General features: G+C 44.3%; 1 pseudogene; it reads right to left on the bottom strand.

The window, feature by feature from the left end:
* Positions 1-13,917: 13,917 nt before the first annotated feature.
* LOC105944933 lies at positions 13,918-14,840 on the bottom strand (annotated as a pseudogene).
* Positions 14,841-15,800: the final 960 nt, after the last annotated feature.

Genomic DNA, 15,800 nt, shown 5'->3' with positions numbered 1-15,800 from the left:
ATGTTTAGTCACCTTTTCTTCAGATCCCCCATATGATTTAATAGATAAATGCACAATTCATGATGCTTTTTCTACTATATTTGTAACAAAGTGTATTAATATGAAAAAGGATTGATTATGTGACATTCCTATGGGTATGCTTAAAATCTCATATTTCATGTTGTGTACCTGTGATAGTTTGAATGTATGTCCCCCATAGACTCAGGTGTTTTATTAAAGCTTGTATTTTGGGTCTCCAGCCACTTGGCTGCAGGAAGTATCACAGGGGGTGGATTCTGGTGTCCAGGCCTATGGTGCATTTTGAGGCATCTGATTTCCAGCCCAAGTTTGCACTCTGGCAAGGTCCCTGCTGCTTGCTGCCAGTTTCCTGCTGCTGCTTTTGGTGTTTCTGGCTATTTGGTTGTTTCTCTCTGCTTGGGTGCATGGAAGCAGCTTCTTCTGCCACTGGTGAAAATTCTCCCTGGATCTGTAAGCTGGAAATGAGCCCCTTCCTCCCACTGTAAAGAGAGCAAAATGCTTTATTTCTCCACATTTCTTCATTTCAAGCTTAGAGAAAATTAGAAGCCAATTTCTTGTAGGAGCTCATAAACAAATGGACTGAAACACTTGCTTAAGCACAGATGGGGATGGTAGATAAACAGGATGCTCTGCTGGTCTGAATAGCATTAACCCTCCCCCCTGCATTGTTAAACAAGATCCTTAAGGGCAGATAAGGGGGACGTTAGGTCCCAGACCTACCTCACAGCCCCCAGACGCTTCCTGTAACTGACCAAGAGACCTGTTCACAAGTTCATTTTGTTTTTTCTTCCCTACAACCTTCTAAGAATAGAATGTCCCTGCTGTTATGCACCAAATTGCCCTTTATGTTTAAAATAACTTTCATGGCTCTATCTGTAACATGTGAGTTGTGGTTTATGGTTTAACTCCCATTCTGTTTTTCAATAAACATTTTGTAGTTTTTTTTTCCAATAAAAGCTGACACTCCCAGCAGTTCAGGGCTGCTGTCAGAGATTCCGCCCTCTGATGTGCAGCCCCTGCCCATGTTGGTTCACACCCAGCACTTTGTGAGTCAGTGGTCTTACTTGTGCGACACTAGACCCCACTACACCATAAATTGTGTCTGGTTTGGATGTTCATCCCAGCAACACGAAACTGTCTATTATATTATCCTCTCTCATGTTCATTAGATGCATATGATTTTAATTGTGTATATTTTTGTTTAATTCATACATTTTCTGAGTTCTGTCTTTTAGATGAACAGTTATATTTTAAAAACCTGGGATCCAGTCTATCATAATTTCATAATCCTTTAAAGAAAGCATTTATACCTCTCTCTCTCTCCATATATATATATATATACATGCACACATATATACACATATTGTTGGGCCAAGACCCCTGACCAGGAGCCAACTCCCCCAGTCACCCAGGAGTCACCCAGAGAACCGCCACAGAAGCCGAGACCCTCGAATGCAAAAGCAGCAGGTTTCTTTATTGCAAGCCTAGCCTGGGCTCCGTCCCCACAGTCCGGTACAGAGGTAGTGAGGGAGAGAGCCCCTTTCTTTTGGGGTAAGGGGTTCATGTAGGAATTTGAACAAAGAAGTAGGTGACAGATACATGATTGGTCGATTTAAACAGTTCTTATTGGTTTGGGGTTTCAGCTGGCAAAATTGGGGGCAGTAGCTAGGGGCACTCCAGGCAGATGAAGTCATCCCCATTGTCCTTGAAGTGGAGATTCCTCAGTTTCTTATCTAAGTAGGTGGTCGGAGGCTGAAGGTCCCCCTCAGTGGAGTGTTTCTGCAATGTCCTTGAAGTGGAGATTCCTCAGAAACTTTAGGGGGAAAAGCAGCAATTAAGCAAGCAAAGTTTACAGAAGCAAAAGGTCAGCACATTGGCCGGCTAGTTGTCTATCTAAGTCAGGCCTGGGCCTTTTTTTTTTTTTACTTAAAATGGTTATATTTGGTCTCTCAGTATATACATACATACATACATACATACATATATACATATATATGTATATAAGTGTATATATATATATATGTATGTATATGTGTGTGTGTGTGTGTGTAATTCTTCAGACAGGTATCTTAAGCTTCCTTCAAAATCCTGAAGCTCCTAAGGCTCCCAAATTCTGAGATGTTGAAGTACTTTTTTTTTTTTTTCTTTGACCCATTCTTATTTTGTTTTTTTGAGATAGGGTCTCCTCTAGCCCAGGCTGACCTGAAATTAGTCTCAGGCTGGCCTCAGACCCACAGCAATCCTTCTACTTCTGTCTTTTTTTTTTTCTAATTTTATTTTTTCAATGACAACTTCCATAATTGTATACAATAATCCATGGTAATTCCCTCCCTCTCAGCACTTCCCTTTGAAATTCCATTCTGCATCATATCCATTCCATCTCTCAGTATCTTTTATTCTGATGTCATGATCTTTTCCTCCTATTTTGATGGTCTTGTGTGTAGGTAGTGTCAGGTACTATGAGGTCATGAATATTCAGGCATTTTGTGACTGGAGGAGCATGTTGTAAGGAGTCCTACCTTTCCTTTGGTACTTACATTCTTTCTGCAACTCTTCCGCAATGGACCGTGAGTCTTGGAAAATGTGATAGAGATATTTCAGTGCTGAGCACTCCTCTGCCACTTCTTCTCAGCACCATGGTGCCTTCTGAGTCATCCCAAGGTCACTGCCATGTGAAAAGAGGGAGTAGCATCAATACATGGGTATGACCATTAAGAGAAGTGCTTACTGGGCAGTTTAGTGAGCACAGTATATACATTTAGCCAGACAGCAGCAGGTAATACACCCCTAGGGCTCATGACTACCCCTGTGGTAGGTTTTCAGTATCAGGGTTGTATTCTCTCCCATGGAGTGGGTCTCCAGTCCTATTAGAGAGTGGTTGAATTCCCCCATAACAGATGTGCCACTATTGCACCCAGTGGCTCATTTGGCCTGGCTGGCCAAATACAGGGCTAGCAGTGTCCACTGTTGAGTATCACTACTGGTGACTTCTCTTTCTCCCATTGAACTGCATACAGCATAGTTTTTTCCAACTTTCTGTCAGCTGGTCTATGTAAGGTTCAGGAGTGACTAAGACCAGGGAAACCACTCTGAGGCAAAGATGCAAGCTTTTATTTGGGAGAAACACAAGCTGCCAGGACTGATTCTTAAGAATGGAGCACAGCCAACTTGAAATTCCAGATAGTGGGCTATTTAGGGCTCTTCAGTTGGGGGAATGTGAGGAAGGGAAAAGAACTCCTTTGTTCTTCACATTAGCCATCTCAATTACCTAGCATGTAAGATCAGAACAGTAACCAGGTGACCTGGGAGATAAAGGGACAGGAAATCTAGACTTGGGGCATTGTTATATGTGTGCTTTTCTTTTTCTTCAGCATGGAGACTCCTTTCAAGTATTTTCTGTAGAGCTGGTTTTGTCTTCAAATATCCCTTTAACCTGCTTTTGTTGTGGAATGTCCATAATTCTCCATGTATTTGAATGGATAGTTTTGCAGAATAATGTAACCTTGGTTGACAGTTGTTATCTTTCAGAACTTGGAATACATCATTCCAAGCCCTTCTGGCTTTTACAGTTGTGTTGAGTAATCTGCTGTAATCCTGATGGGCTTGCCTTTGTATGTGACTTGATTTCTTTCTCTAACTGCTTTCAATGTATTTTCTTTGGTTTGTGTGTTTGGTAGGTTAATTATAATATGGTGGAAAGAGGTTTTTTTCCAGGTTTTGTCTGTTTGATGTTCTCAAGGTTTCCTGTATCTGCACTGGCATCTCTTTCCCAATTCATGGGAAGTTTTATTCTATGAATTTCCTGAAAAAGCCTACTATTCCTTTGGAGTGAAAATCTTCTTCTACTATACCCTGAATTGTTATATTTGATCTTTTCATAGTGTCCCAAATATTCTGAAATTCCCATTCATACCTTCCTATGAATATGTCTTTCAATTTGTTGTACTGCATTAGATCTGTCACCGGGTCTTCTAATTTCGATATTCTGTTCTCTCCTTCATCCACTCTACTGGTGATCATATAGTCATGGGGTTCTCTTATTCCCCACAACTTTTCAAATATGAAAATCACAGCCATATTCCTTACCTTTAGCCACATAGAGCAGTAATTAGGTTTCCAAACATAGCCATTACAGAAACAAGGAAAGCCACATTTCTGCTGGGTGGCTTAATTGAGAAACACCCGACCCTAACCACACCATGACACCCTGCGCTCACGTTGGCTCGTCTTGGCCGTGTTGTAGTTACACAGCACACTCCACCACCAGCTGCACCTCCGTCCCCCACATCCCGCGCCTCAGCGCCCCTTCCGGGCTCCTGGGCCGGAAGTGTCCCCTGGACTTCCGCTCGTGCCCGCTGCGCGCCCTCAGCGCCCGCGTCTGCGCGTGCGCAGCGGAAACCAGTCCGCCTTCGCGCTTCCGGGAAGATGGCCGGGATCCAGGGGCCTCGGAGACCCCAGCGCAGGCCGGAGGTTCCTGCACCTGCCTAGTGAGCAGTGACCGGAAGTGCGAGGAAGTGGCCGGCAGTGTACGGCGGAGAGCGGGGCTGCCGGGCAGTGAGCCGAGGCCCTGAGCTCAGCCTCCCCGCGCGCTGCTCGCGGAGCCTGGAAGGGAGTCTCGTCCCCGCGCTCTTCGTCGGCACGGCCAGGTCCGCGCCGTGGTGCGAAGTGTGTGACCGCGGCGATGGTCACCAGCGTCAGCGCTTCTGGATGCAGGGATGCCCACCGGGCGCGGATGGACTCTGCTGTGCCGCCTGCCTGCGGGGTCAGCTCCTCCGGTCACGTCCGCGCTGCCCTGCGAGCCCCTTGCGTGAAGAAAGGCCCTGACCTCTCCTTCCTGACTTACCCTTATGCTCTGGCATTGGAAAAAATAAAATTGGGATTTTGGCAGCAGTGTTGCCTTCATTAGTTTTTCAGAACCAACAAGAAAGTAAAAGCCTCAAATGTGAAATGTGGCATGGACCTCTGTACGATCTGGCCTTTCCAACTTCGTGGAAAGTCTGGACACATTTGTTATGAGGTGTGAACGAGTCATCTTCCTTGTCCGTGCATCAGTATGTTAACCAGGAACACCAATATGATGTGGGAATTTGGGTATCTTTGACAGTCACAGAGGCTCTCTCAGCTTTTGGTTGGGTTTTAACTGAGGCCTAGTTAGGGTACAGGACCTTACCATCATGAAAATTTTCCAATGAGTCAGTGGCCTCCACAGTGAAGACCTTGATGTGCATTGACAAAGAGCACAAGGAAAGAATTGAAATCTACAGGTCAGGGGAAGTTTGGGGAGATTTTATTGTGGGATTATATAGCTCAAAGAAGTAAGTGGAAAGTGGAGAGCACCTGACCAAGAGAAGGTCAGAGCAGTGCTCCCAGAAATGAGAGTGTGCAGAACTTAAGAGAAGAAAGGAATGAATATCTCTTGCCCTTAGAGAAGACCAGGGAGTTCTGGAAATGAAAATATCCCCCACTCTGAGACCCAGAGTGGTGTCTTTTACAGTCTCACTGGACTCTTGTAGAGGTACAGCTTAGACCTGACCAGCCCTGCAGGTTGCTATGTGGGGATCAGGGTTAAGTCTTCCTGCATCTTAGCCCTCCAGAAGAGGGAACTATTCCAGGAAAGGGGAGCTCCTTCCTATGGAGAGTCAGGTTCATTTCATGGGAAAAAGTGCTAGAGTGGAAACTCCTTTATGCATAGAGATAAGGAGATGTCAGGTCTCCATCTGACCTCTATAAGCGAGACTGCAAGGAAAGGCCATTACTCATAAACTGCCTCCAAACTAGTCTTAAATTACCTAGTCCTTTGTTTTTTGTCCCCTCCCCCCGGCCTTTTTTTAGAGGTAAGGTCTCACTCTAACCCTCTGACCTGGAATTCACTATGTACCCTCGAATGGACTTGAACTTATGTTGATTCTCATACCTTGGCCTCCGGAGTGTTGATATTAATGGCATGTGCCACAACACCTAGCACATGTTTTCTTTTTTTAAAAGTATTTTTATTTTCATTTATTCATTGAGGGAGAGAAAAAGGGGGCGAGAATGGGCATGCCAGGGCCTCCAGCTGGTGCAAACAAACCCAAAATGGTTGTGTTTTTAAAAAGCAGTTATGGTAAAACTGCAAGCATGTGGACTTCAAAGAAACTGAAGCTGTTTTTGCATTTTTTTAATGGGGGGGTTGAGAGAATTGGCACACCAAGGCATCCAGTCACTGCAATCAAACTCCAGATGTGTGTGCCATTTTGTGCACATGTGAGACCTTGTGTGCTTGCATCACCTTGTGCGTCTGGCTTACATGGGATCAAGAAAGTTGACATGGGTCCGTAGGTTTCACAAGCAAGTGCCTTATCCACTAATCCAGCTCTCTAGCCCAAACCTGAGGCTTTTAAAGAGAAATTAGAATAAAGCTGCTGGCATGTGGAAAGGAGAATCTAGGAGCTTGTATAAAGGGACTTAGGAGGAACTGGCATGGCATCTGCCATGTGTTTTCAGAGAAGTTAAGAGGATGAAGAGTGAGGCTCAAAGAAAGAAATGAGAGGGCAGATATCAAAGGAGAAACCAAGATATTCAGAGGAGAAATGAGTACTGAAGAGAGGTACACTCATGCTTACCCTAAGTTTAAAGAAATTACACAGGTAGCAGACCTAGAGTTAGTGCAAACACCCACTCGGTGAGTTAGTGAAGGCAACGACGTGGTGGATCTTGGGTGTTAGGAAAATATGCACGTGGCAGATTAGAGACCACAGGAAAGTCATGCATGTAATCAAAGCGAGAAGTTACCCCAAACTATAAAGCAGAGGAGAGCAGAAAAGCTCTGCCAAACCAAGAAATGGTTTTTTACTCTCCCTCCCCTCCAGCCAGGCTGGGTGAGAGGGAAGCCAGACTCCCATGTGTCCCTGTGACAGAGTCAAAAGAGGCAGAGCCAAGCACAGCCAGCCAAAGAGAGCGAGCTCAGCAGAGCAGGTCAGAGTGGGGTGGAATTTGTGTCAGGAAGACAGGATCCTTTATAGGCAAGGGGAAAATCTGATTGGTTGATAAGCTTGGAGCGCTCATCCCAGAGCCAGCTCACCCGGGCCATCTGTCTGGGTAGCATGCTGGACTGTGGGCAGCAGGGGGCACTGTAGGTCAGTCTCTGTCACACACCAGTTCAATTTCTGCCAAGAGTTTTGTGTTCTTGTGTCAGGGTGAGATGGCATGTGGGGTGGTGTCTCCTGGTTTATTTGGGGCCTTAATCTCTAACAAAAATGGCCTTAATAAAACTAGCTTTATGGCTGTAGAGATGGCTTAGTGGTTAAAATGTTTGCCTATGAAGCCTGAGGACCCAGGTTTGATTCCATAGTACACATGTAATCCAGATGCACAAGGTGGCACATGTATCTGGAGGTCATTTGAAGTGCATCTGGAGTTTGTTTACAGTGGCTGGAGGCCCTGGCCTGCCCATTCTCTCTACCTCTCTCAATGCCTCTCTCTGTCAAAGAAATAACAACAACAACAACAACAACAACAACACCAACAAAAACCTAGCTGTCTCTTATCCCTCAATAGCAAAATCCTAGGCCAGGCTAACCTGGAATTCACTATGTAGTCTCAGGGTGGCCTTTCGATCATGGTCATTCTCCTTCCTCTGCCTCCCAAGTGATATAACTAAATGCATGTGCCACCACGCCTGGTGCAAAATCCCTTAAAAAGTATCATTATAGCAAAGCAATTCTTCAAGCATGTATGTTAAAAAATATTTAAATCATTTTTATTTATTTATTTGAGTGGGGGGAGGAATGAGCGCCAGGGCCTCCAGCCACTGCAAATGAATTCTGGACAGGTGTGACCCCTTGTGCATCTGGCTAACATGGGTCCTGGGGAATCGAACCTCGAACAGGGGTCCTAGGTTTCACAGGCAAGCACTTAACCACTAAGCCATATCTCCAGCCCACATGTACTTTTTTTTCCCCCACATGTACTTTTTATTCATGGAGGAATGAGTGTAGAATTTAATTATAGCAATTTGTGAGCACTCAGTATTTACCAACAAGGACATCTCTGCTGAGCAGGACAAAGCTGCTGAGAACAGCATAGCCAAGTTCTAGAAAACCTTTAACAATAAAGGTGGTTAAATCTTGTGTCACTGTGAATCCTGTGTAGAAGGAGAGAATGAAATCAACCAAATAAAAGAAAAGAAACATGGCCATGAGAATGAGAGTGCTCTGTGTGGCTCTGATTTCTGGGCTGGAATTGTTCACACATTTGGAGCTGCTATGCAGGTAGGAGACGCGCTTGTGATGTTTATACAGATGGAGAGCCATGGATGCACTGCTCCCGACCATGAGACTCTGGAAGACAAAATCACGGAAAGCCATGAGGGAGAGGAACAGCCATTTCACTATTTGTCTAGATGGTAACATAATGCAATACACACTCTGCTTGCCAACCACAGATCTGTTTATGCTTCTGACTACTGTGATATTACACAGTAAGTTGGAGCTTATCAGAGAATTTAACATCCAAAACAGGAGGAGATAGAGAAGAACCTGCCCTGCAGTCTGTGGTTTGAGTTTTCTCCATAAGGTCATCCTGGGATTGATGGTGACAGCCTGGATCATGCTGAGGAGAGAGGTGGTGCAGATGGAGAGTCCTTGAGCCATTCTTCCCAGAAAAAGCACAACTTTACAACCAGCATCACCTAGGTAGATCTTGAAACAAGAAATTATGGCTCTCTCTCTGATAACTGTGCCACAAATCACGAGTATATTTGAAGATGACAAGTGAATGAGGATAAGGTCTATGGATTTTTTCTTAGTCCCCAGGAACATATTATATACATATCTCATGAATATCAGGATGTTTCCCACAATTCCAGGTACAGTAAAAAAGAGGTAGATGATCATCTGGACTTGGTCATTCCAAAGCATCTTCTGACTTCATTCAGATGTAGAAAAAGCATTAAGAGAAATTCAAGTCAGATTGTCTCTGTTTACTCTAGTGAAAAGAATGAGTGCATAGACTCCAAACAAAGGGCATCTTGCTGATGATGTCTTTAGTCTTTTAAGGACTGTTAAGTCTTATTTTTTTTCTTAGAAATGCTCCAGCCTAGAAGTCAATACTTCTCAAAATCTCACAGAGATGAGTGTTCACTATAAAAACATTACTGTTGTTTTTTCTGTTTCTTCTACTATGTTGGAGTGAAAATGAGCCTTAACCACTGAGTCATATCTGGTCTGAAAATTATATATATGTATATGTGTGTATATATATATATATATATATATATATATATATATATATATATATATATATATGTTTATTTTGTTTGTTTTTTGAGGTAGGGTCTCACATTAACCTAGGCTTACCTGGAATTCACTATGTAGCCTTAAGCTGGGCTTGAACTCATGGCAGTCCACCTCTCTCTGCTTCCTGAGTGCTGGGATTAAAGACATTCACCACCACATGTAGCCAAAAATAATCTTTAGAAGCAGAAATATATCAGTTTCACATTTTATAAACATGTAACTTTAAACGTCAGTCTGAATTCTACTTGTCCTCCACAGTTTGGACTCCTTTCCACATAAATCTCATTTCTGATGACTTTCAAGTATATGTAGCAGTAACACTTACCTTACCACAGGGATAGCAATAACATACCAGCCTCTTCTGTGCTCAAACACTACCCTGTGAACACCATTGTTCACAAACCAGGTCACATTTTAGTCACATCCACTTTCCCTGAACCCCTGTGTTGCATGTGTATCTGCTTCCTTCCTGCACATGACAGTGAGAACACTTTAGAACACTTTAGAGACACTGTTTTACTATGTGGTCTTTAGTTTCTAAATGAGGCTTTGGATTTTAAATATTTTACTTTTATTTATTTATTTATTTATTTATTTATTTATTTATTTATTTGAGAGAGAGAGAGAGAGAGAGAGAAATAGGAAGGTAGACAGAGAGAATGGGTGTGCTAGGATTTCCAGCCACTGCAAACGAACTTAGACATGTGTATCCCCTTGTACATCTGGCTAACGTGGGTCCTGGGGAATCAAGCCTCAAACCATGGTCCTTAGGCTTCACAGGCAAGCGCTTAACCGCTAAGCCATCTCTCCAGCCCAGGCTTTGGTTTTAATACTCAACACCAATCACTGAGATGATCTGATGAGCTAATTTGGAGAAATATTTGGGTTGGGGTCCTGTGATTGTTAAACTGCATGGCCTGGAGAAGTATGTCCACTTTGGGTGACATGTGCAGCAGGGTGTTCAGTGTGTCCTCACTCATATGCTGAGGGGAATGTGCAGGCTTCCACCAACATGGTGACTGACTTGTACTGTCCTCCAAGACATTCATTATGGTAAATGTGGATTTGCAGGGTCTCTGCATTGGTCTTATGACCGGATAAATGTTTCTGTTCTCTGGGACATCAATACCAGAGGTGTGAATAAGGAAGAGGTCATTGCTTCTCTAATCATTGCCATAGGAGAGCTGGGAAATCCTGAATGTTTGTTTATACCAGGTCTGGCTGTTTTGTAGAGAAGCTTATGGGTATATTTTAATAAGCTTATAAAAGCTTCTTCCTCTAGTATTTAAGAAATGCCAAAGTATGGTATGCGTGGCTAATCAACTTTGTTGCAAATTGGTGAGAAAGCTGGAGGTTCATACAAGTTCCAGATGCCTGACAAATATTTAAACCTGGGAAACATAAACTCTGTGCCTCACAAAACACCCTGTCTTCAGTCATTCTGAATGTCAAAGCCTGATTTCTGAGTTGCTGAATGCACAACCTCAAACATGCTACTAGGCACACCAGACAGTGGAGAGACTACAGAGACTAACTGCTTCTGCACAGGCAGGGGAAATGCCGTCCTGTGCCATCCTGTCCCTACCTGTCTGTGGAGTGGGCAGCTCTGGCACAGGGCAGCACACACAGTACAGTACACAGGCTCCCTCATGGCACGGAACAGAATTCTGGATGGCAGTGGAGAAAGGACAGCCCCTCTCCTCACTGATCCTACCCCCTCCTCACCCACTGTGCAAAGGGAGCCCAGACCCTTCTCTGCCCCTGTCTCCTCCTAAGGGCCCTGCCTCACAGCCTCCTTACCCTGGTCTCAGGCGGGGACTTCTGCCACGTGGGGATCACTCACCTGTGCAGTCTGTGCCATGCTCAGTGTGGGCGCTCTGACAGCTCACAGCCAGACCCCATTTGTCACTCCTGTGGTCCCAGTGGTCACGGCCAGTTCTCCCTGTTGTCAAGACGTCACCATCGCACATTGTGGCTCCTTCTGCACACGTCCATCCCCAAGGCCAGCTCTGCCATGTCCCTGTTGTTCTGCAATTTGCAGCACCGGGAAACTCTCTGATCCTAATCACAGTGCCAGTGTGGACATGAGGAGGAGGGCTGTGATGACAACAGTGTCCCGAGGGTCCCGGCTTCCTGCCCTGTGTTCCAGGCTTGCCCCTTCCCCTCCTTTTCACCACCAATGCCAGGAACCAACTTGAAAGAAACATTGGACAATTCACAGTGGTCACTTTCGCCACACTTTCAAAAGCTAGTACCATTGGTAAAAGGTCACCAAGTCCTACAATCACTGGATAGTACTGAGATGTGCTGTGCAAGATGGAGCAGCAGGGAATCTTCCAGGGAGTCAGTTGTTGTTTCTTGATCTAGCTGCTGGTTGTATGCAAAAAGTCATTCTATTCACCTTTGAAAATTTCTTTTAAAAACATAGTTGGGCTGCAGAGATGGCTTAGTGGTTAAGGTGCTTACCTGTCAAGTCTAAGGATCCAGGTTCAATTCCCCAGTATCCATGTAAGACAGATGGACTACATGTTGCTTGCATTCGTATTTCATTTGTATTGGCTAGAGGACCTGTTGGACCCATTCTCTCACACTCTCTGAGACTTTCCTTCTCTCTCATATGTAATTTTGGTTTTTTGAAGTAGGCTCTCACTCTAGCCAAGACTGACCTGGAATTCACTATGTAGTCTCAGGGTGGCCTTGAACTCATGGTGATCCTCCTACCTCTGCCACCACACCCAGCTTAAGACATATATTTTTAAGAGAAGAAGAGTCTAGTAGGCTGGAGAGATGGCTTGGCAATTAACGTGCTTGCTTGCAAAGCCAAAAGACCCTGGTTCAATTCCCCAGTACCCGCATACGCTAGACACAAGGTGGCATGTGTATATGGAGTTTGTTTATAGCAGCTAGAGGCCCTGGCACACCCATTCTGTCACTATATATCTGCCTCTTTCTCTCTATCTCTAATTAATAAATTAAAATTTTAGAAGAGGCAAGAAGAGTTTAAAGGAAGGAATGCATAGGTCTTGGCCAAGGAGGCAAAAGCATTTAGAAAGGTCACCTCTAGACATATGTTGGGGTATATTTTATGTGAGTCTGGTGAATGTGTGGCTGGTCTAGCCAGTTAGTCAGGGGTCTAGGGTCATTTCCTACAAAAGAACAGTTTTCCAAGAAATTTAAATTTACTAAGAAGGACCTTCTCAGAAAGGAGTGGAAGCATTCCCTAAAGGAAAAACGTTAAGAAAATGCCAGATCCTTCTGATGTTTCTGATGTGTAAAGGGCACTGGAAATTAATGTTATTGATTAATGGTGCTAGATTTTTCCACCACAGGACCAAAGACTATTTCTGCTTTTAGCAAAGAGAAAGCTATTCACTTGGAGCCCTGCCACCCTTAATCTGTTTCAAGAACACTCAAAAATGGCTCAAAGAATGTGGATCTATTCCATCACACATGATAAGCTGAGGGGTTATGGATGGTCACTTTAGTGGCTCCATGAGCCACAACATTTTCTGGATCTTTACACTGTCATTGTCAATGCCTGGGCATCATTCTCCTGCTGGTTACCTGAGGTGTCTCAGCCCTTCACAGTCTCACAACAAAGAGAGACCCCATGTGTCCCTCATTCAGGACAGCGTTCACATCCTTCCAGTGCACTTCCCTCACACTCATGGATCTGTGTGACATGCCTTGTCCAATCACTGCCCACATGTGAGAGACCCTCCATTTAGTCAGATTACAGCATGCACCGTATGCTTGGGGTCCACCTCCTCCCTAGACTAGACATGTGGAGACGTCATGTGAATAAAATGACTCTTCTACTGTACAGTATGAATGCAGCCAGTTGGTCCCTGGTGGTGGAACAATCAAGCTGCAGTGCAGTGACCCACTCTTTCCCCAGGTATGATAGTGAGAGTGACACCACTTACATTACAAGATGCGCAGACATAGCCACTGCAGAAGCAAGGTGATCAACACTGGTACTCAGTGCTTTGATTCAGAAACAAAGGCCTCATCGGCCATGTCACAAAATAGTAGATACTATCATTTTGAGGCCACCCTGAGACTACATAGTGAATTCCTGGTTAGCCTGGGCTAGAGTGAAACTCTAGTTCAAAAGCAAACAAACAAACAAAGGAATAAAATAATAAAATAGAAGTTGTGTTTATGAAATAACTGTAATGGACAAATCTGTCTGTAAGATCTAGTCCTAGCAAAGAAATCCAGGATGAGAAAAGGAGCAGTGAGCTAATAATTTGGCCAAAATTTGCCAAATGATTCATTGTTCATATGGCTAATAGAAAAGTCCATCTTGAAGCCAGGCATGATGGCACACACATTTAATCCCAGTACTTGGGAGGCAGACATAGGAAGATTGCTGTGAATTCCAGGCCAGCCTGGGCTAGAGTGAGACCCTACCTCCAAAAACAACAACAACAACAAAACCAAAACCAAAACCAAAACCAAAAAAAACCCCAAGTCTATCTTGGAGATTTAAATGAAACCCCCTTTTGGAGGGCAGTAGATGGAGAATGAGAGCTCTGGTCCAGCCTTCACCATAGTTCTTGGGCTTCAGTCAATGTCACATGATTGTGGTTCACACACAGGACTAAGAGTTCTTTCAAATTCACTCTCTAACCAGGTAAAGGAAAGAGGCATTTTCTCCATGCCTTTCTCTGCCACTGTTCATGCCAACATTTGTACAGATGTCTGATGTGTACATAGGCACAAAGGGGCTGCAAATGGCATAACCAGTGGTCAGAAATTCTCTAATATTTAGCATCATGGAACTGTTCTCTAAGGAGAAACTTAAAAATAGTGAACAAACACAGTCATTCCAGTAGAAGAAGAGAAAAAATCAGGAGGAGGACACTCCGAGCGGCTCTCAGCTCAGGGGGAGTTTTGTGGAGCAGCTTGGGGTTCCGCAGGTAGAGGACATGCTGGTGGTGCCTGTGGAGAAGAAACACCATGTAGCCACTGGCGCCTGCCACAACACACTGCGACAGGGCATCTCTGAAGACCAAGAGGGAAAGAAAAGTCCATTTTATTATCTGACTTCCTGGTAGAAAATAGCAACAATGATAGTATCTACTATTTTGTGACATGTTCAGGCTGGTACCTTCTGATGGAATGGAGAAGGTTCACACTTAGCAAGGTATTCAGAATCCACAAGGAGATAAGCATGACAAGCATGTGCCATGCAGATATAAGCTTGAGCCTCCCTAACTCTGACTTTCTGGGGCTGATGGTGATGCCTTGGGCCACCGCAAGGAGACCAGTGGTGCAGACTGAGAGGCCATGGGCCACACTGTCCATAAAAACAACTCTCTTACAACCTATGTCCTCTAAGGAGTTTCTCAAACCAATGGCTCCTAATGTTCTGGGCAATGCTTTGGAAAGAAGCGTTAGGATATTTAAAGCAGCCAAGTGGGTAACGATAAGTTGGGCAGTTTTCTCCCCAGGGCCTCTTCTAAAGCCGAGCACATAGCTCACAGAGACAGAGGGTACCCAGGGTGCCAAGCCCAGTGAGAAAGGCACAATGGTTCCCATGACAAGGTTCAAATCCATTTCTTTCTTTTATTTTTGGCTTTATTTATTGTTCGGAGCCATTGCATTTGCATCGACTCTGAGGTATGTTTGCATGAGGCTTGAAGGATTGAGTTGTGTGGCCATTTGCTTTTCTGGCATTGTGAATTGTGACTTTATTGCTTGGAATGACTTCTTGACTGCTCCGGGTACATATGAGGAAGAAGTCACTTGCAGGATAAGACTTGTCGGTTCCGTTATCTTTATTGAGCCTTCTGTACTGAGAAGTGGCCAGTGCACCCCTGCCACCGCCCATGATCAGGCACATGACTGTAAAGGTGGACAAAGTTGTTTTGATGGAAACTTCTGTAAAGGGCACTGGAAATTAATGTTATTGATTAATGGTGCTTCAATGTGTATAAAAGCAAGCATGAATTGAGGCTTCAGTCCTGAACTGGAGTCCTTGTTTATATCTTTGTCTCTTGTTTTTCTCTTTAATCCTCACTCCCCATCAGGTTCTGTTCAATTTTGCTGGCAGCCTCCAGCAATTTATTTATATTTATGTTTACTTATTTGAGAGAGGGGAAGAGGCAGTGTGTGTGTATGTGAGAGAGAGAGGATGGGGGAAGGGAGAGAGGATGGGTGTACCAGGGCGTCCAGCCACTGTAAAAGAACTCCAGATGCATATGTCACCTTGTGCATCTGGCTTATGTGGGTCCTGGGGAATCAAACCTGGGTCCTTCGGTTTTGCAGGAAAGTACCTTAACCACTAAGCAATCCCTCCAGCCTATCTTTATATTTTCATAATTAATTTTTTCATGAGAGTAAAAGTGAAAGAGAGAGAGAGGGCATCTATATCTACTACAGTTTAACTCCAGATGCGTGTGCCATGTTATTGGCACACATGGCCTTAGGCGTATGCGTCATCTTGTGTGTGAATAAGTAAAAGAACTATGGGGTTTACCCACCTTGCCAGCTGTGGCA

The sequence above is a fragment of the Jaculus jaculus genome, chromosome 13 (genome assembly GCF_020740685.1).
Source record: "Jaculus jaculus isolate mJacJac1 chromosome 13, mJacJac1.mat.Y.cur, whole genome shotgun sequence".
Taxonomy (NCBI): domain Eukaryota; kingdom Metazoa; phylum Chordata; class Mammalia; order Rodentia; family Dipodidae; genus Jaculus; species Jaculus jaculus.
The sequence above is the reverse complement of the archived record's forward strand: the minus strand, read 5'-3'. Positions and strand labels throughout refer to the sequence as shown.